This window comes from Thermobia domestica, chromosome 1 (assembly GCF_964235325.1).
Source record: "Thermobia domestica chromosome 1, izTheDome1.hap1.1, whole genome shotgun sequence".
In the NCBI taxonomy this organism is placed as follows: Eukaryota; Metazoa; Arthropoda; class Insecta; order Zygentoma; family Lepismatidae; genus Thermobia; species Thermobia domestica.
Window position 1 is genome coordinate 340,186,947 of NC_137454.1, and position 23,419 is coordinate 340,210,365.

Below are 23,419 nucleotides of genomic sequence, written 5' to 3' on the forward strand. Positions count from 1 at the left end.
GCTAACTTAACATAACTATAACATAACGAAATAGACGGAAGTAACGTAATATATTTGTTAACACAATGCTTTATGTACCAATTGTAACTTCATATATTTGTTACGAAACACTAATGTTACTATACTTATCAGATAACTATAATGGTAAAGTCTTAAAGGAGCACACTACTTTCTGTTTATCACTAAATAACCTTATGAAGAGATTGATAGGTATATAGTATATTGTAATAACGTTATTACTTTATAGGTCATTCCCAAGACTTGCTGATTTAACTTAACGTTAAAATAACGAAAAAGATGGAAGTACAGCCAAGTATAGCAATATATTTGTTACTTTTTTTGTTATGTACCAATCGTAACTTTATATATTTGCTACGAAAAAATTATGTTACTATACTTATCAGATAACTACAGAGTAACGAATTGCAGGATCAATCTACTTTCTGTTATCACTAAATAACCTTATGAAGAGATTGATAGGTATATAGTATATTGTAATAACGTTATTATTTTATAGGTTATTCCCAAGGCTTACTAATTTAACTTAACGTTAAAATAACGAAAAAGATGGAAATTCAGCCAAGTATAGCAATATATTTGTTAATTTTTTCGTTATGTACCATTCATAACTTTTACATTTGTTGTGAAATAATAATGTTACTATACTTTTAGGATAACTATATAGTGACGAATTAGAAGAACGAAATACTTTCTGTTACTACTAAATAACGTTAAGAAAAGATTGACTGAAATATAGTATGTATCAATAACGTTAACGTTATTATTGTATAGGTTATTCCCAGGACTTTCTAACTTAACGGTATCATAACTATAGTAATTAATTACTGGACCAAAATGGTTTCTGTTACTACTAAAAGCAGAAATATTTCACGTTCCCATGAAGTTTGGAGTAAAAACATGTAAAAGTCCCTTCATTAAGCAGAAACTATGTTATGGGGACAACGGAAAGCAAACCAAACGTTTAACGGAAAATTCTGAGTTCCGGACTACAGCGTTTAGAAAATTTTTAGACATTCTGTGAGAGGGCAAAAATATACATTACAATGTCTGCAATAAATTTGTTCTTCTGTTAAATCTTTCTGAACAGTGTTGACCTTCCCCACCCACTATTCATATTCACTTCCACAATTTTCGGCTAGACGGATGAAGCATGTCAGCTGTCAGCCTTCTTTGTAGGTGTACTTCTGTTCCGAAACATAGCGACTACCGACAGCCGGCACATATGAGGAGAAAACTGACAAAATAAGGTTCTGGCGAAAAGGAATTGAAGCAACAAAGCAAGAGTCATAATCTCTATCACGTGTCGTGAAGATAAGCAGTGAAGGATTTAGAGGACTTTCGGAAATCTAAAGAAAACTCTTCTGTCCTAAAGTATACCGCGCAAGGTTTAGACGAAATGCATCACGGTCTGAAGCAAACATTCATGTGCAGAACATTTGAGAGAATTATGTCATTCTTTCTCATTTGCGCTTTCTGATACCCTCTCTTCCTTGCTCTCAGCAGGTGCGGTTCTGAAATCTCATAAACATGGACATACCAGATTTAAAGAAACAAAATGTTACTTGACCCACCAATACTCAGAAATATATGCAGAATTTCCTGTTTATTGTTGTCCTTGACCTTCTCAACTCTCGGTTTTACGCCTGATCAATCACCTTGAAATAAAACTTTTACCAATACAGCTCTAAATTTACATTTTTACATTGGTTCGGCAGCAGTCATTATGGCTTGTAAAACAAGGGCTGTGTTTGATCTTAACACCAGAATAAAAGTATTCATGCTAGAGAACGAGATAATTGAATGTAAAGCAAATCATGAAGATGTTCAACGTCGGTAAAACTCAGGTGTACGATATTCTAAAGAAGAATGGAAATTTTGAAGGGGTGAGAAAACTGCAGTAATGGAAAAATAAAACTGCAGTAATGGGAAAATAAAAATAGAAGTTAAGGAAACTGAAAACTAAGACATTAATGGAATAGTATGGGAGTGGTTTATTAGTGTCAAACCGTAAAAACACCGCATATCGGGCCCTATATTACAGGAATACGCTAAAACGGGAGCTGAAAATCTGGGTAAAACTGAATTCAAAGCATACAATATATAGTTAGAAACTTTACGCAAAAGACATGAGGTAGCTTTTTTTTTTTTTTTTTTTTTTTTTTACGAATTTTGTGATGACCATATGATGTAAATGGTGAAATATTTAATGAATGGGTAGCTAAACTACTTTCCATAGTCGAAGGACATGAAATTGAATCGTATTTTTTAAAGTAAAAATCTATCTCTGTTAAGCGGAAACCTGACTTTGACGGGAATTTTTGCGAGTTCCGCTCGATTATGCTGATGACAGGTTTCAGTGTATTTTGTAATATCATTATTATTGCATATGGTAAAATATTGAGAGCTAGAACGATAAAATATAGTGAAAAGTAGCTTTTCATGTATATACAACGGCATAAAAATGCATATGATAATGATTGCATATATGTGTATTATTAGATGCAGGTGTAAGTATACGGGAGCTTATAGGTTCCTACCAGGTGTATGTGTGCCTGTATGTGGTGTTTTATTTCTCGTTAAAACTGGTCGGATCTCAGCTAAATTTGGTGAGAAAGTAGCTCATCGTCCATGAAATTTAAAAAAAAATATATGCAGTAGGTCGTTCACTTATTCGGTGCTGCACTATCGTATCATACTGGAACTATGGATCTGCTGGCGGGAGTGGTGTTGTGTGTGACCTTGTAGGTGTGTGAGTGTTATCAAATGGCGCCGAAAATCAACGAGTATGGGGAGGTTACATAATGGCCTTTTTCCATGCTAAGTTTTCGTACGTATTCAAGTTTCAAGTACCTGGCGGACTCCAAATGGAAGAAAGTTGCCACTATAATCATACGTCTATCTCACTGCTGATGGTCACATTCCGGTGACCACACACCGTGACATTGACGGTAAGAGGTACAGCAACTTCATTCGTCAGTGCAGGTAAAGTTTTGCTCTTGGCATTATGGTTGTTACGGAATTCAGATATGAGGGTAAGTTGATGATACGCAAGGTGAACAAAGACGTGAAGGTGAATGCCAGATACACCTATCTATCTGAGATAGCCCACATTCCACAATTGTATGGAATGGACGCGAGCCAGGTGATGATCCATATGGACAAGACTTCGAGTCAATCGCCAGAACATCACTACGGTTTTATCAGGACGTGGCAGAGGAACTGAAAATTAATGTTATTATTTTCGAAAGCATTCCTGTGAAAAGCCCAGATGCCACTCCAATAGAGTTTTGCGCATTTGGACTGCTGAAACATCTTCAGCATCACTGGCCACGCACCCTGCAAGAGGGCCATTTCAGCTTGACTTTTTGGAAGCTGAGAAGGAAAAGATATAGCTATACATATTAAATTCTCCAGAGTAATACTACAGAATTATTATTATTATTATTATTATTATTATTATTATTATTATTATTATTATTATTATTATTATTATCACAAAGTGGACTTATAATAGAGGAAGTTCGGGGTATCATCGAATACCATTTTTGTTTCGCTTGTAACTCAGTTAAGAATTGCATATTAAAACAAAAAGGAAAACAAATATACGCCTTACATATTTGGTTTATTTATGCGTATCTTGATAAAAAAAAGTTTCGGTAGAGGGGTGGGCAAAACCTATAATTTGTAAAGAAACCACTTTGGAGGGTAATATGAAATAGTCGGGTAATATGGAATACAAATGCTATATAGAAAAGAAATGAGTTTTCTGTTGAAAATACAATGAATACAGTGACAATATATGAAAATTCTTAATACCAAGCCATAACTGACTGTGATTACTTGCAAAAGTCACAAATATAATACTCTACTTCTGGATCGGCACAGCCATTGTGTGCTCATATTAAACATGATGAACGCTGGACCCAAGCTCACCCCTTGTATCATCAGAAAATTTCCTGTAATAAAAAATACTCTTAGCATTGTTGTCATCTTAAATGTATGTTTAATTGCCCAATACCGATATATATTTTTGTAATCGGAATACCATACGGAATACGGAATACCATGCTTTTCTTGCGGGTATTCTATATTGCCCTCCTGCACGCCAACTTGGAAACGAAAGAGCTGTTAAACGCATTCAAAGGCGTATAGGATAATGGCGCTTATCAAACTACAACTCTGTATATCCAACGTCATAGTAAACAACGAATTGTTGTTCTATTATATTTCAATAGGAAAATATAGGTTGTAAAACACTTGCCTGTAAAAGTTTTCAGGAATAAGAAATCAGATTTTCACGCCTACCAATACAACGACCCTAACAGTAGAGGGTGTGCTAGGCATGTGTCATTTAGGTGTCCCAGATACTTTTTAGGTACTCGACTACTACTACTTTTTAGCTACTTTTTAGCATATGATATTCATGTGCTAAGTATGTACTTCAGTTACCTATAGTTTTAGGTACTTGTTACACCTAATTGATATTTGCAAATATGTACAGTCCGGAGCAAAAAAACTGCAACATGAGCATGTAAGTTTATTGTGAAACGATGAAGTCTTTTGTTCCAAAATAAATGTGCAGGGGAGGACGCCAAGGTCTCTCCTGGCGTGATTTGTGCCACTTAGGGATTATGCTGGTTCCCTGCGCTGTTAGGCGAAGTTTCACTATAAACTTACATGCTTATGTTGCAGGTTTTTTTTTGCTGCGGACTGTACCACAAATATAGCATTTATATACCTGGCTCAGTTTCGCACTCTAACAGTAATTTGTTTTTATATGTCGTGACTTCGGACATATATCTGTCATGTTCTAGGTACGTTCTTTAGATACATACTGTTTCAGATACTCTAACAGCATTTGTTGCTTCTTTCTCTAAGCGATTGTGTACTAGAAGCAAACAAACGCATTAACTTTATTAGATGGCAACTGTTGTCGATCCTTTGGAAGTGAATATGAAAGAACCATGAAATAAAATATAAATAGACACTCATCATTTTGTTATAAAATTACATAGCGAGTAGATTTTATCTGATTCCAAACGGTTATCGTCGAATACAAGTGGTCAAAGGAGTACTCTGATTAGCAAAATTCAAAAGACCTCAACAATTCAACCCTCTACAAGGGACATTGTCTCCATCGCCTTCGTGGCCAAGTCGGTAAATCACGCGGCTAGTAATCCAAAGGTCAGTGATTCGCGCCCACCCTGAAGTACATTTCTTTTACTTGTTTAAAGTGTTTTTTAGACTCACCTTAATGTAAATGCATTACGCATAAAGGGGATTTAACATATTTTGGGGGAGTAATTTTGTGGTTCATTGACGCTTACGGCATGGGGAACATATTAGGCACGTTCCCCAGGTACATGTCAGGCATGTGCCTAGGGGCGGACATAGACTGTGACTATCACTTGCCATCCATGTGATTTCTCTCTCAAAGGAATGTAAGGCACATACTGGACACATTCCCATGTACCTGAGGGAGCATGATAGGCATATGCCTGCTATGTGATTGTGCTGTTAGGGGAATGTCACAATAACAAGGAGATTGACTGTAGAGTATCATGGGAATGTGAGGTAGTAGTTTCGTTCCTCTCTGCTTGGAAGCAAAACATCACAGGTGAGATAATGAGGTATTCCATATTATCCGACTATTTCATAATACCCGAAATTCCTCTATTGTAATGTTAGTTCCGTCTGTCCATCCCTTACTCCGCACGATAACTTTTGAATGGATACGAATTCGTAATTCTATTTTGCAAATCGATACATACAGTGATTATCTCGTAACAGTTCGTTAATGAACTTGATCCGTCCACCGGAATTGGTAGAAATGAGTCATTTCCGGTTTTAACGATCACTATAAATAAAAAACGGTAATAGATATACGGTAAAAACGATAACTTCAAGCGGTTTTCGGCAATTGATTAAGCATTTCAGGAATAACTTTTATCTTCATTCCTAACGCTCTACCAAAGTCAGAAGTGGAAGAAACTCACTACAACTTCCTGTTTCAATTTAATCTAATAGAGCATAAACTGTAAGAGATTGCGAGCAGCTGTTTGTGGGAATTGATTTATCGTTGTAGGAGTAAGTGCCACATTCTCTCTTAAACCTCTAATTAAACCGAAAGTGGAAAGAATCAACCACTTTCGGTTTTAGCATTGATCGCTACAGATTAAAGGCGGTCGCAGATGGCGAGACGCAGTTTTCTGTAATCAATTAAATGTTCCAAGAATACATTCCATATCGACTCTAATCTCCCTACCAAAACCAGAAGTGGCAGAAATCAATCACTTCAATTTTTTTAACTTTGATTGTTATAGAGTAATAATGGTAATAGATAGCGAGAAGCGACTTTATGTAATCAATTCAGTGTCCCAAGAATATATTCCATAGATCCAGAACCAGATGAATGCCTCGCAGCTGACTAAGAAACCGAACAGAGAGAACGCAGTCGTTACCTGTAGGGATACGACGTCGGCTCTAGATTTAGGTTGGACGAGGATATCATGAGGTACATAAAGAAGAAGAAGGGCGCATCACAGATGGAAGTAATGCATCTCAGAAAAAGAAATTACATGATAACACTCCCGACTCAAAAAGCTCGAGAAATATTTCTACATATCTTCGAGGAGGACGAATTTGCTTCACGCACGGCGTTTGACAACGAAGAAGAAATAGAGAGCTCCGAAGAAGAAGAGGAGAAAGAAGAAATTGGTTCTGTTTAGAGCCAGCTACCTAGACTCACACAGGAAGAAACTTCACAGGTGAGAGATCAAAACACACACACACTGAGAAACCGAACACAGGGGAGAAACGAAAACCCCGAAAAAATATTATCAGTAGAAGAAGAACTTCAACGAAAGTCAGGCCTACGCTGAGAAATTAGCAGAATTCAACAGAACATTTACTCCAAAACGGTGCGGAGTGCTGAACCAAAAGGAAGAGAAACCCTAAACAACCCAGAAACTGGCCCTTCTCAGAGCAAGGAAGTTGCTGTAGAAGATAAGGATGACGGCTTCATTGAAGTCGAGAAAAGCCAAAAATGAATCACAATCACCGGATAACCGGGCCTTATCAGGCCCAAATGCGCCACAAATGCAAAAGACCACTCAGAGGGAACGATAGAATCCAACTTTCACTTGCGTGATTAAAGGAATACAGTCTCAAGGAATTGAGCTCTATGAAGAATGACCTCCGTAAACAGAAGATAGCATTCACTAATATCAGAAGAATTCATTCAAGTGCTACCACTCAATTTATTACGCCTCTTCTCTACTAACCCAGAGCAATGCACTTCTTGATAAGTCATGTAGTAAGCATCAAAGGTGCGCATTACAAAGTGGAAGAGTCAAAAGTGCAGGTGTGGCCGGATCCATGCTGAAACTGTTACCGGTATGGTCACCGGTGCCTGCAAAGAGTATGTTTCAGATGTGCACAAACGCATGAGAAGTCATGCAATAAACCTGTTAACAAGACCTTCTGCGCAACCTGTACCATAGAAGGACATAGGACTGCCAGTGAGGATTTCCCTAAAAGACCCCATCAGACAGAAATGCTACAGCATAAAAGAATTATTTACCAGCACAAGCGCAACGGGAAGACCAGCCATTAAGAACAACCTAAAAGAATATAGCCAATACTACAAAAATAACAGGAACCAACAGCAGAAACAGTACAGAAGAAACCAGCACAAGCAGTACAGGACTACATCAAGCAACACATACATAAAACCATCAGGGAAGCAAAAGATAACATAATGATGTGGGTGTCAAGTATCCTCACCCACACAACACACCAAGAATCCGCGTTTTTTACAACGAAGTGTTACAGCTGAACGTACGTACATTACTGCAAATAACAGTACTCGTCTTTTTCTATTTTGCATCCTCGTCTTTTTCTATTTTGCATGTATTTAAGATGAAAGTTAAAATAGAAAAATCAGTTCTAAAATTTCCTTCGAATTCTCACAATAGAGAAGGTCGGATTTTACCATTGTAACAATGTACTAAGTACAGTATGTTTTGATAATATTTTTAAGTAGTCATATCATTTTTAAGTACAATATGTTTTGTCGTTCCAACCATACTGTACAGTAAATACAGTCAAATCATCGCAAACTTCTCTTTACACACTCCCTTTGTAAGATATCAAGGGAGGCTTACTGATAAGGTGGCAGTATTATTAGTGAGAGTAAGAGTACACTTTCATTTTAAACATAGGGCCAAAGTATACGTGCCCATGAGATCATGCGCAATATGGAAGACACCAGTAGAAATATGAATATGACTTCGCAACTTGTCATCAGTTTTTATTTAAATTACGATATGCTTCCACACTAAACCCTTAAGTTTTTCTTGTAACTTATGACGTAATTTTTATCCCTTTTTTCAAACAAGCTTGTCTTAAGGGGATTTGGCCCATAAGTTTTTCGTCTTACGAAGTTTTTTGTTGATTGGCATATGGAAAGGAACAAGACGGCAAAATAAAGTTTCTTGGGACTTATGACATAAATTTTGGTCCTTTTTCGAATTTTCAATCTTATCTTATGGGGCTAAAGGCCTCGAAAATCTTGTCTTATGGACCGGTTTTTAGTTTTGTGCATCCTTCCACACCAAAACCATTAGTTTTTTTCTTTTACTTTATGATGTAAATTTTGGTTCTTTTTTCAAAAATTCAGGAGCTCACTGTAGCCAAAAGCGCCGGTTTGACGCGGAAGACTAAGTTTTTCTTACATTCCCGGCCGACCCGCACCAGACGTAGGGGTGAAACAATTTGTACCTCCTCGCGTGATTTTTCATGTACTAGCTGTCTGTCCAATACTAACTCTAAAGGATATACAAGGTATAGTATTTTTTATTTTGTTCCCTTCGTATAACTGATATGTTTCTTTTCTCTTGGTAGTGGTAAACACAACATTCGAAACATCCCGCTCGATCGCCTGAGGGCAAGACAACACAGCAGCAAGCAAGCAAGGCAAAATAACACGAGACCAGGGCCTGCGAACTACCTCTCGTAGAACGATTCGATTGAGCGCTCCCAAATTCCTACCTACGTCTTATCAGCAACAGGCAAAGTTGAGTAACAGTAGTGAGACAGGTGCAATTACTTCCGTGCTAGCAGGGTATAAAATCATATGATAGCACAATAATATTTTACATTTCACTTCTACAGTAGATACCTGTGAACCGAAGCTAAAGTTGAAAAATCAATTATTAACGATAATGAAAGAATGGCGTAATAAAAGTACTCATGCCCAATGGAAGGCATAACTCAAATCCTTGGGCAAACGCATAAATTGTCATTGAACCCAACGGTGTAGTCAGGTTTCGGAGGGGGTGCGGGAGTCCTCCATGAAAATTTTCTCGCAATGTGAAAATTAGAAACGCAATTTTAGGTTTTATTGTAATGACTCTTAAAAGTTTCGAGGGTACGGGTGTTCTCTCCTAGAAACTTTTTAGGCGTATTTAAACTTAAAACGCAATTTAAGGCTTTATTTTAACAGCTTTTAACAATTTGGGGGGGGTCCAGACTAAAGGACCCACCCCCTGGCTAATCCATTATATTGAACCCACTGTCTACGAAACATTAAATTCAACTATTACTCACTGGAGTAATCTGTGCGTGTGGTAAAGTTCCGAATAAATTACACACACACACACACACACACACACACACACACACACACATATATATATATATATATATATATATATATATATATATATATATATAACGCAGCAGCTGAAATGCGCGGGGCAGGGGCGGGCATGAGTAAATCGATGATCGATCGATCCAGGGCTCAGTGAAGCTAGTTACTCCAGTGATAAGGAGCATGTACTATGTAGCCTGGAGTTGGCGATCCCCCTTGAGTCGCGGATTAAATCCGGGGCTTAGTCAGTATATTCCTAAATTCGCCACTAACTTCATGCCTCGCGGCCTCTCCTTATAGTTTTTATTATGGAGTGTCGCGAGACATGCCTAAGTGCTTATAAAACATTATTTTTCATATTTTCGTACAGTATACATATTAAATACACACAGAACGTATAAAAAATAACGAAATGTTATAAAATTCTATATTGGTCTGGGGAAGTGTTTCTCAACCTGAGGGTCGTGAAGATAAGCGGAAGAGAGAAATATAATTAGAATCTAATACCAAAAATTGGATTTTTTTTTTGATAGGTATCTTTTTAGTTTTACACATTCTGTTAAGAACAACAAAAACAGGTCTACTAAACATTTTCAACAGATGCAGAGTTATTTAAAAATCAATTTAAATGAAAAGGGTACGGTATGAAACTAATAAAAACTGCATATTGAAATACCAGAAGAATACAAATGCAACAAAACCTGCATATTAATATACAATTAAAATTGAAAGCTAATGGGATACCTGAGCATTGTGTGATTTCACTAGTGTTGCAATATCTGGTTCAGTCTTCGTGACGCACATTATCAAGTCATCAACTGATAAGCGATTTCGTATCTTTGTTTTAATGCTTACCATGGGAGAAAAAATCGCTTTCGCACAGGTACGGTGTACGGAATTATTACATTTAAAGCATCAGATACCAGACCACGATATTCTTCTCTCCTCTTTAGACAGAACTTGTCCAAGTCTTCGTACAGAAACCCAGTTGCAAGGACTTGTGGCACGATAATTCTATTAGTTGGTCAAGAAAGTGTGGACTTAGATCAACCACTTTCCTGACCTCTTCAATAGGGTTTAATATCTATCTTCAACCAGCACTTTCATCGTAGGGAATATATTACTCTTACTGTATCCACTATATATAAGAAATGGATTCTACTGTTATAGAAATAGATGGATATCGTGAGATCTTCGTAATAGGTATAAGGTATATTAAAAATCCCACACAAGCTTATTACAAACCAGAAATTATAAGGGGGTCGCTGGCAAGAGGATGTGATAAAATGGGGATCGTGATAGGAATTAGGTTGAGAATCACTGGGGATTGCAGTTTATGAATGTGATATATTTGGGAATATCTGATCGTATGTGCTATTTTTAAAATCAGTTCACTTCACTTTACTTCACTTAAAATTGTAAAATGAAGCAATAAACAGTGTAATTTTATGTTGCAATTTCCACCAAACAGTTCATTGGCTTGCTACCGAATTTTGGAAAATGTAAGAAAGAACAAAATGGCAACATGCTTCAATTCTGTTGCTATAGAAATCTCTGCTGTAGTCCCGTATACTAGGTTGTGCCTGAATTTCTGCAATGAAAGCGTCTGTATCGAAAGCTTCCATTGAGCTCATCTTTCAGAATAAGTATCTGGATGCTGAAATGATAAATTGTAGCGCTGTGGCGTGTCTTCGACCCACGAAGTCGCGTAGTATGCGAAGGTCTTAGCTTGTGTCAGATGGTACATTCCCGCGACAAGCCTGCGACAGTGTCACTTTTGTCGCGTAGTGCGTGAAGATCCCGCGCAACACCCATTGTAACAAATGGGAATTCATTACCCCGCGACAAGCCTGCCACAGAAAAAAAAATTGTCGATCGTTTTCGGTACACGAAGTGTCGTAGTGTGCGAAGGGCCCTGCAGTGTTGTAACTAGATAGTGACACCCCGGGGCGGTGCTTTGAGAACTGAACAAAGACAATACTACCATTTCATTCCACTATTTTATTCATTCTCTCATCATAACCGTTTCTTTTAGCATCCCCGGCATAACCATGGGACGTAAAACTCAAATATTTCATTTCATTTCGTTACCTTTGTTTCATCGTTTGGCAAACGCTGACAATAGTTCTTTCGCAAAAACCATGCTTCCCGTCTGGCTTTTGAACTAATAGTAATATTTGTTTTCATCTAGTGCATTTTAGATTTGCAATTTATAAAACATTTCTTCCTAGCCAAACTTGAAAGGAAATGAAATGCCAAATAGTTGCTCAAAAAATGTTCTCAGTCTCGGGGTGAAGTTAGAAGATGGCACAAAAATTACAACAGAAATAAATTATTGTTACCGTATGATTCGAAACCACTCGAGTTTTCGTCATGCTCACTCTCTTTCTCTCTCTTTTTTTTTACTTTTGTGTTAATTCTTTGCTTCACAAACGAGATACAACTTAGGCTACAGTGAATGATTGGAAGCTAAACCTCTTACAATGTATGAACATATTTTTCGAAAAAATCAAATGTTCTTTTTTTTTTTTTTTTTTTTTTTTTTTTTTTTTTTTTTTTAGTCATAATAACTTACAAGATTGAATCCGTAAAGGGATTTGAGTTGGAGTGAATATATGCAGGTGCGGATCCACGAGAAGGGCTATAGGGGCTATAGCCCCTTGACGCTCAGGTATACACAGGATAAAATGGACTTCAATCCTACTTTTTTACACTGGATAAAGTTGAAAACTATGGTTTAGCCCCTCCCTTGAGCATATCCTGGATCCGCGGCTGAATATATGTAACAGATTTTAAGCACTGTAAAGTTACTTGTTGTGTGAGAATCTCTAGAGCGCCTGACTTACAATTCGGAAGTCCTGGTTCGATTCCAGGCATAAGACATTGAAATGTTTAACTTGCTTGTATTTGAATTTCAAACCATACTTAGTGTAAGAAGCAAGAGATCTCATCTGGAAAGGAAAAAAGATGTTCAAGGAAAGTGGAAATGATCAATGAATTGAGACAAAAATGTTAAAAAATTATATCATGAAATTGCTCGAGATTCTGGTTCGATTCGTAGTCGGAGCTCAAGTGGTTCTTGTCCAACTTTAAGCTATAGGTCAGAGGCGGATCCAGGACGGACTTCTCGGGGGGGGGGGCTGTGGGTTGTAATGCTGCTTCTTAGAGCTAGTTTTAAGAGCTCCAAACTCTGAGATGGGTTTTATTTAGCTATATATAAAATAAGAAAGTTTCCTATTCTGGGAGGGGGCGATCGCCCCCCTGGATTCGCCCCTGCTATAGGTCTACGTCTCATATAGCTTCTGTTATGAAAGGGACACAAGGCTCAAATCTAACCAACCAATCTAAAAGTAAAGTCTAAGTAGGAAAATACTTGTCCACGAGCTTTCACATACAGAATAGACTAAAACAAGGAGATGCACTGTCGAAATTATTATTAAATTTTATTCAGGAATATGCTATAAGGAAAATTAAAGATAGTAACCAGGTAGTGTTGCAATGAGACGAGACAGAATCCTTTGGGATGAGACAGTTTTTTGTCCCGTCTCGTGTCTCGAAAATACAAATTCAGTTTTTGAATTTAGAAAACACACACACACACAGCAAACGTAATTGTTTCGATGTTCTAAGATTGTCTTCCTCGGACCATACATTAAGATGTCAAAACATTGAAACCGTTACGGTTGCTCTGTGTGTGTTTTTAAAAAATAAAGTTAAGTGTGATAGCTTTGTCAGCTTGTTTTTATTAAATTATTTCCTTATGTTTAATTTTTCGGCTGCTTCTAGTGCTCACTATGATAATTTAAGTGGAACATATATAGTTGAAATATAACTTTTGGTTCAATTGCATTTTATTGTCAATAGTCCAGATGGCTTAAACCTAATTTAATTGGGAGTGAGGAAATAAAATTTCTTCACATACTTGTGAACTCGAACCTGTGCCCTGGATGGCTTTTGTATGTGTCCCTAATCTTACTTTTTACAAAGTATGTCCTGCACAGTAAAAGAAATAGTGATCCAACACAATGTGGTGACCCATCTTTTGTTAAATCAACATAAAACATGGTGTTGATTCCGGTAGTGGGAGAAAAACAATTAGCTACAGTGAGATTTGGACATGGATTACTCAGTTAGAAGTCGAGCGTCTTACCTACTTGGAAAGAATACTTGATTGAAACAGTATAGAGATAAAAGAAAAAAAATGTTGCTTAACACTAAACACAATGTTACTCTCACGACTTATACCATGATTTAATTACTTTTTCATTGGTCAACTAAGAAGCACAATTCATCTTACCTTTCACCACACTTTTCATAGTTTTTTTTTTTTTACTCAAAATACATGACCCACTGACGCGACGGCCTAAACATTGTCTTCCATCGCGGTTTTGTTATTGTCTCTGGAGCCTGTCATGACATCGCTCTAGCGTCGAATCATAACAGTAAATACAGTCGTAATTGTAATTAGCCATGTTCTATTTTCTTACTTCCACTGTCAAAAACATTTTTATATTATCATATCTAATATAATAAATGTTAGGACTTAGGAACAATTAGTGAACATTAGGAAGGTCACGTCGCCTTTTAAACCTGTCTTACGACCGTCTTTACTATTATGTGCTATTACTAACTTCAGTACCGTAGTAGACCTGCCTATCTGATTTGACTCGCGGTTTTAGACGGAAAGGTAGGTTGTACGGAATAACATTTTTAAAAAAGTCTTAGTGAGTCGGCATTGAAATCTTGAACACGTTTAGGCAAGGCCTGGCCTATTTCAATTCAATTCGCGATTTTACTTCGTGATAGCTTTTATTTTTTAATTTTTTCGGCAACCTAAACCTGCCGTCTGAAGCACTTACCCTTCCTTCCCCCTACATTCTAGTGCATGCAAATATATATATATATATATATATATATATATATATATATATATATATATATATTATTTGCGGAATCACACGGTAATGCTTTTGCACCTCGAAAATACCTCTATAAGAGGCCAAGTTCAAAGTTTTAAATGGCAACAGGGGTTGATTTTGTTCCCATTCAAACAAGTTCTAAATTTTGAACAACTTTAAGAGAAAGCACTTTTTGATAGCTTATACCGTTCGGCACTTTCAAGATCTCATCTACTTGGAAGTCGAAATTATCGTGGTTTAGAGGGTTTTCGGAACTTTTCGTGTGTTGTAACTCAAAGGAAACGATAAATAAAGGTTCTAAACTAAAGTGAATTATTAAATGAGATATGCGGAATGAAGCTATACAATTTTTGAAAATGGGCATCCCGAAAATACCGCTACAGGGGTAGCAAAATTTTAAGTAGAAAAATGTTTGATTTCGCTTTCTTTGAAACAAGCACAAAATTTTGAACAACTTTCAGACAAAACATCGTTTCAAGAAAGTGGTAAGATACGAGTCAACTACGAGAAATCACACACACTTGATTAGGGATAACCAACTCCGGAATTTTTACTTTCCGGAATCCGGAAAGTAAAATCGGTAAAAATCCATATTTCGAAAAAAATCAGGATTTTTTCGCATTTCGGACTTTTCTAAATTCCGGATTTTTTCTGAATTTCGGAACTTTCCCGACATCCGATGTTTTCCGAAATCCGGAAAGTAAAATTTTCGATTCCGGAAAACAAATTTTCTGGAATACGGATTCCGGAAAATTTTGGCCATCCCTATACATACGATGTTTGTCCACCACTTATGGCACTAACCGAAATCGAACCGACTACCGCACGCACCAGAGGTATCCAAGGCAAAGCTAACATGACATTTCTTAACTTGTGTGTTCTGGGTAATAACTTTGTTGTATTTTGATCAGCATGGTGCAGTCTGCTACATTTTACTTTCGTTCCCATGATATGCTGCAACATTTTACGAGACAAGAGGCGACAAATGAGAGGAGACGGGATACAACCCTTCGAGACGAGTATATTTTTTGAGAGGAGATATGCTTTGCACGAGACAGCTTGAAGTCTCGTCTCATGGTAACACTATAACCAGGCCTTAGAGCTAAATGGCACTCACCAGGTTATGGCTTATGGTGATAATGTCAATTTGATACGAGATATTGTGAGGACAAGTGAAAGAAATGCAGAGGTTTTATTAAACGCCTGCAGGAACATGGACTTAGAAATAAATACAGAAAAAAACTGTATACATGAAAATGCACCGTGATCGCAATTCTCCAAGTAATGGATACGTTAAAATATCAAACAATACTATCGACATCGACGAAACTCTTCGCGAATTCTGTCAAAAAGTTGAAGCTTGAAATATATAAAACGACCATTATGCCTCTTATGCTGTATGGCTGCGAAACTTGGCCACTTACTTTGAGGGAAGAACGCAGACTGAAAGTATTCGAGAACAAAATCCTGTGGCGAATATTCGTACCAAGAGGGATGACAATGGTGAATGGCGGAAACTTCATAACGATTAACATAATTTATACCATTTACCTAACATTGTTAGAGTCATTAAGGGTAGGAAGTTCAGGTGGGCAGGTCATGTAGCGAGAATGGAATAAAGTAGAACTGCTGTCAAGATATTAACATTTTCGATCCAAGCCCGAGTCAGACTCGGGTTGTATGTTTATTCCAAAACGCCGGAGCTCGAGTCTAACTAGTTGTTTACGTAACAGTCTCTATGCACCTTATTATGGGTTGCAGTCGGTTGTTGACCGTATTAAATACTTACTGAGACTTATGGCCGTGGGCACCAACGAAGTTCAACTGTTGAGTGTCATAACCAAGTTCGGTGAAAATGTCTGTTTCACCAAAAGCGTTCAAGGTTAAGTCTCGGTCAAATGGTGGATAAACTTGGTTTGAGCTTGAATGGCCGAATTTGAGAGTTTAAATTTCGTTCATCCAAGTCAGTCTATTTACACTCAATAATGTCTGTATTTTTCCACTCGTATTCGGAAAAAAAAATTTGCTCGTGGTTTCATTATTTTTTCCATCACAATTACGAACACTAAAATTAGACTACTCACAACTCTATGCACACGATCTCGGAAGTCGAAAAGACAGGCACGCGATATGCTTCCTTCATTTGTTACTTTGTTAAACGAAGATATAAATACTATTCACGTGACATCCATCGAAGTATAAACGAACTTTCACAGGTTGATTGTTGTGATCAACTTTCTGAGTTGATTGCAGAACGTTCGATAAAATAGTGGAATATTTTGTACCGAAAACTATTTCATTTTGACAAAAGTTCCTTGTTTGAAGCAAGTGAAATACATGTAGAAGAAATATCAAAGATTTTGCAAGAGTACAGTTTAGATTCTGGCTCGTAAGGTGAAATTGATTATTTAGATTTGGATCCTGATTTCGAAATTTAGAAAGTAGGTAAGCACATGTTAACACCCTTATAAAAATATTTGCCCGGCGGGAGCTGATTTGGTTCGGATTCCACGTGAACCAGTAGGCCCCGTCTCATATAGCCTCGCTGCTGAAAGGGACGTTAAACTCAAAATCAATCAACTCAAAATATTTGTACGAGGCGCATTCAGAAAGTAACATTTTCACGCGTCCCATAGCTAGGAATCCGAGAGCGACCGCGTGTATGTGAGACAGTAATGTCCTAGCATGGCTCATGCTCCAGCGGAATTTCCCTAGTGCTCTCAAGCGCCATGGTAGTGGTTGAAGATGGACTGCGTGTGAAGTGCGAGCAGTGATAAAGTTTATAAATGCACAGAGTATAGAGCCGATTGAAATCTATCGTCAGCTGTGCCAGGTCTATGGACCTAAGGTCATGAGCAAGCATGTGGTGCGTTGCTGGTGTAGACAATTTGCAGCAGGACGTCAAAATGTGCATGATGAGGAGGGCAGCAGGAGACCAACCGTCATCACAGACGATCTTGTACACTTTGTTCGGCGAAGCATCATGCAGAATCGTCGCTTCACAATAACAGAACTCAGGGGACAGTTCCCGCATATTTTCCGCTCCTTATTGTACACCATTGTCACTACTTGCACTTCACACGCAGCGGGAGCGTTAGTTTTCTCTTGTATTTCTTTTCGATTGTTCAGAAAGCACATATTTCAAATTGCAGTGTATTAAACTACCCCTTCTTACATCACCAAATTATATATACGTAATAAAGCTAAAATAAAAAAAAATGTTTGCAATGGTTTTAGTGCATCTATCATTATTTAGCAATGTGCTATAATTTTTAAAAAAGGCCCAAATGCCCCAGGATACTGGAATAAACCAGGTTAGATTAGGCCAGGATCGAAAGTGTTATCTTTAAAGCCAATCGGGAAGAGACCATTAGGAAGACCTAAGCGCATGTGGAAGTACAATATTAAGATGAATCTCACAGAAATAGGAGTACAAAGTAGAAACTGGGTGCAATTAGTTAAGGACAGAACTCAATGGAGAGCTTTTGTAAATGTGGCTTTGAATCTCCGCGTTCCATAGGCCACAGAATTCATTTAATTAGTTAGTTAGTTAGTTATAAAGAAAAAAAAAAAGAGGCGTTACTCGACTCATCCTTACGGAAACTGTTACCTTCTTAAAGAACTTCACATCTATGTTTATAGAATTGAGAAAGCAAAGAAGCAAAATGTTTAATTTTTTTTTCCCGCATGAACGTAAATTCATTTGAGGATTTGTTGTTCGTAAACTACACTGAAAGATAACTTTGCTTGAAGGATTCACAGTACTGTTGCAATTAATGGATCTGAAGTCAGAGTGCTTTATTATTATTATTATTATTATTATTATTATTATTATTATTATTATTATTATTATTATTATTATTATTATTATTATTATTATTATTAGGTTATTATTTAAAAATAAACGCTCTCCATCGTAGGTAGGCATCAATCCAAAAGTACTTATTTTAATAACTCATAGAACTCTTTCAGTTTTTGCAGAAGTCTTGCACGCAAGACCAAGACCAGGAATTCCGATGCAAGACCAAGACCAAGACCAAGGGGTGCAAGACCAAGACCAACACCAAGACCAAACCTGCAAGACCAAGACCAAGACGAAGACTCTTGCGCAAGAGTCTTGCACAAGTACCGGTACTACTTGATATTTTTATAGAGTGTAAAAGGAAAGGGGGAAAATAATTACGTCTTTTACTTGAATTTCGTGGCTTCAGTAAAAATTCCGCTGGAGTGAATTTGTTCCCAGTAGTTTATGCAATCTGTGTGAGTTGATCTACCCCTGTAGTATATATCTACAGTAGGCCTATGTCCTTTTCTGAATCGGTTGTTCGCGTTTCCTGTATTTATTACTCGTTTTAAAGCCACACAGGTGTCATCTTGCGCCATGTGAGCTTTTTAGTGGACAAACACCGTGTGCGTTGGTTTTCCGTTCCCCCCTGCTTTTTTCATTCCACCATTTCAGTCATTTTTCATCATCACCGCCTCCCTTAGCCTTGGTGCATAATGATGGGACGTTAAACTAGATATTTCATTCATTTCAAAGCATATTAATGGTGTTCTTCTTCCAAAACTAAAGAGAAATGTAGTATTGAACATCAGTAATGGGAGGGTGATGGGATTTAGATTTCTGGGTTTTAGGCATCTAAGGCCATTTAGCCCTTCACGTTTTGAGGGATGACGTCCCTCGGCGAGCACACAATCCGGGGAAAGGGAAGGAAGAAAGAATTGGGAAAGGAAGGAAGCGACCTGGGACCTAGAACTTAGGTACCACCCCGGCATTTGCCTGGTGGGAATGAGAAAAACCCAGGAAAACCTCATTCAAGGAGGCTGGCCTGAAAAAGCGTTTTACACTTCTTCGACTGAGTGCCCGCACCGGGAATCGAACCCGGGACCGCTCACATCAGTATCAGAGACAAGATCAGTAATTCCGTACACCATAGGTGCCAACTACATGGGTATGGCATTGGCTCCGAGGCTCAAGCATCCATTGGAAATTGTTAATGTGTGCTCATAATATTAATATCGAAATAACGTTTTCATGACGTTGACAAAAAATTTAGTGCATGTGACCGCAAGCTTGATTTCATGACGGATGCTTACATTTACATTGAATAATTGTTTATCAATATAACTTTTAGCCTCCTTAGGTATACGGCTCAACGAGGATTGAGCGATATAACATTATGCCTATACCACAATAAATGATCCACATTCACAAGTGAGATTGATTTTGTACAATTATTTCAAATAACTTCGAGTTTGATACTGTTATTTTCTACTTCTAATATAGGTCAAAAGCAGAGGCGGCCTGTCATAAGGGGCCAATGGGCCCGGCTCTCAAATCATTTTTGTATTATCATAGAAAAATGTATGTATCTGCTGTATGTATCTGTATTCTGCTAGTATTGTTACTATAATTTCCCTGTGAATCAAAAACAGTAGTTCTGACTCCTTCAAATCAGTTTTTTCATGTACTACTTAAGCTTGTGAGCACATTATTCACGCGGTCAGTACAAAATAAAGGCAGAAAAGGCCTGACCTGTTTCAGTGTGGACTTAGCATTGACTCATGTGGCTGGCAAATAACGTGAAAACGCAGCTTGAACGTAGGTGCCATGGGCCAAGAATTGTAGGCCTCCATCACACAATTGCAACCGACAATTTCCGAACGAAAAGCTTTGAAGCTTGCTTGTTGCCAAAATTCGTTTTGTCTGTAGAGGTTGTTGATGTTGATTCCGCACTTTCAGTTGTTTTGTCCCTTGACCTTGCTCTATACTTCTGCTGAAGGGATCCAAAATCAACAGCTTGTCCACCCCTCAGTTTCGACGTTCATCTTCTTAGTGTCTTTTGTGCTATATTTCCCCTTGCGTTTTCATGTGGTTGTGCGAAAATAAAGTACGCGTGTTAGAAAGTATTACGAGCGTTTCCAATAGGTGAACCCTCAGAGCTCTCCCACAGTTGTATCCTGTTCCTATCCGATGTGAAAAAAAGAAAAGCTCAAATTCGAACTACCGGCCTCATAGATTAATGGTATTCTTTGCGCAATAGTCGTATTCGGTTTTCACTCAAATTATACTAAAATATAATGAGGTTTTATTATAATAATTATTATTTTAATTTTTCCTCTCTCTTTTTTGGCCAACATTAATAAACATATCACCATAATTATCATTATCATAGCTATTCTGCTATTATTGGTAGGTCACTTGCTGGAACTAAGAAGCTTCGGCGTACGGCGATCCTCAGCTGGTCTCTTCGTCTTGACGCATCAATTTTCTGTTTTAATACTTTCCTTCAACTACACTCTCCTTCTTCCCCTCCCTCTCCTTCCTTCCACCATACCCTCTAGCACGTCCCTCATAATACATTTTCTCCTCAGCCAATATCCCAACCAGTTCCTCATCCCCCTCTTAATATCTATTTTTTCTCCCCTATTGCTACTATTTCTAACATCTCTCATTCGTTTTCCGTTCAATCCAGTTAATTTTCTCGTTTTTTCTCCATGCCCATGTTTCTGCCCCATACAGTACATGTTGGAATCAATAAAACAAAATCTTAATATTTAACTGGAAGTTTGCTTAATACAAAGGTTAGCTAATCGTGGTTGAAAAGACAAAAATCTGACGCCTTTATAGTGAAAAATAATTTTGCAATTCATGGTATTTCAATAAGCTGTGCTGTCTTGATTTTCTTTCATGTGTCTCAGGGGTAACTTCTCTAGTTTGAGAACCAGTGGAGTGTTGGATCTGTTACAAAACATAAAAAGATTATGAAACGTTGTGATTTATCTTGTAAGTAGTGAAGCGTGGGTCAAGACTACTACTGTATAGAGCAGTCTTGAGCGTGGATACCCATTGAAAAAGAAAATAAAGGTCATCGCCTGCGTTGTACACTATCGTCATATTACACGAAGGTAAACTATATTACATTTAGGAACATCCATTGTATATATTTCCGTTACTATTGGCTCATTGTATACTTTATTATAACTTATATCCAGAGTAAAATTTACCTATGAAAAGCATAAGATTTCAAAAAAGCAAGACTTACAAGACTCTTGCAAGCAAGACTAAGACCAAGACTAAGGATTCCAGTGCAAGACCAAGACCAAGACTTTATGTGCAAGACAAAGACTAAGACCACCCAGGTCTTGGTTTTGGTCTTGCATTTGCTCATCACTACATAGAACAATGATACTCCCTCGCGGCTATATGACTACTGTACAAACCTTTGGCGCGGGAGAGCAGGATTTGATTCCTGGTAGAACATCAAGTCCGTAGGGCCCTACGTTAGCTATAGATTCACGTCTCACATAGCCTCAGTGATGGATAAGGGTAAACTCCAGACCAATCAATTAACCAATTATGCACTGAAAAATATGACACTGAAGGTTGATTAAAACAAGCTTATTTGTCTGGAGTTTAACATAATGTTTACTATCAAGACTTTCTGTGATGTGGTTTTACGTAGGATCCAAATCACATGAGCTCGCGGCGGAAATCAACCCCGAGCGTCCCGCAGAAAAGACAAGTGCTCAGAAGAAATGAAATGCTGTTTATAATTTAATAGTTTGGATTCAAACTTGAAATAGTACACTTTCCTGTAACATTTACGAGTTACTATAGTAATTCAGTAGTACTTCTTCAATTTCCATTCTTAACATTTTCTGAAGCGTCATTGGTTGGAATTCCAAAACTGCCCCTTTGGGAGAGTGTACTCGTATATTTAACAAATATTGGATATTGGCTAAGTTTTGATATAATTTTCTTTAACTAAAAAAAAAAAAAAAAGATATTAGTCGTACATGAAAAAGAAAAGGGGCCGCGGTGGTTCATTGGTAGAGCGTTCACTCTGCTGCGTGGAGTTCCTGGTTCGATGCCAGTTTGAGCCAAGTGGGTTTTATGGAGGACAAACACAATGTGTGTGGGTTTTCTTGGGGTTATCCCGTCTTTCCCCACTTTTTTAATTCTCTCACATTTATTCTTACAATCGACATGCATTTTAGCCTATCCGGCATAAGCATGGGACGTAAAACCAAATACTTCATTTTCATTTTTTAAGCAAGTCTTCTCCTTTACGATTTACCGCACTACCGTTCAATAACATTTAATGCAACTGTACAGAACTGATTCTTAATCTTACAAGTAGTAACGAAATGCTGCTTTTTCTGTCAATAACATTACTTTTTATACCCTAATTGTTGAATTGATTTTGAGTTTAACGTCCTTTTTAGCAGCGAGGTTATATGAGACAGGACCTACTGATTAACGTGGAATCCGAATCACATGATCTCCCGCCGGGAATCGAACACGTATCTCCCACGCCAAAGGTGCGTACGCTAACCGCTTAGCCACGGAGGAGCTCCATACCCTAATTATAAGAGTAATAGTTGATATAATACCTAAAATAATAATGTCATTCAGTTAGTTTTCCTTCTCGTTACGGTATGGGAACGGTTACAAGTAACGAATATTTTAATGCAATTATATTACGTTAAAAAGTTCTGTATTTAACATTATCATTGACATACAACCTATTAAGTTAGCATTCAATAAGTTATTACAACTGTACGATAACCTCAATAACGAAATGCTCTTTTCACCTGCCAATAATGTTATTTTTAATAAGTACCGTAATTGTGAGAGTAACATTTGAAATGATCCCTATGACAATAACGTTACTAAATTGGTTTCGTTTTTCGTTACGATATAGGAACCGTAACAAATAACGAATATAGTTGATGCAATTAAATGCAATTCATATTGAGTTAAACAGTCATGTCTTTAACGTTATCATTTTAATGAAATCTATTACGTTATCATGCATTAACT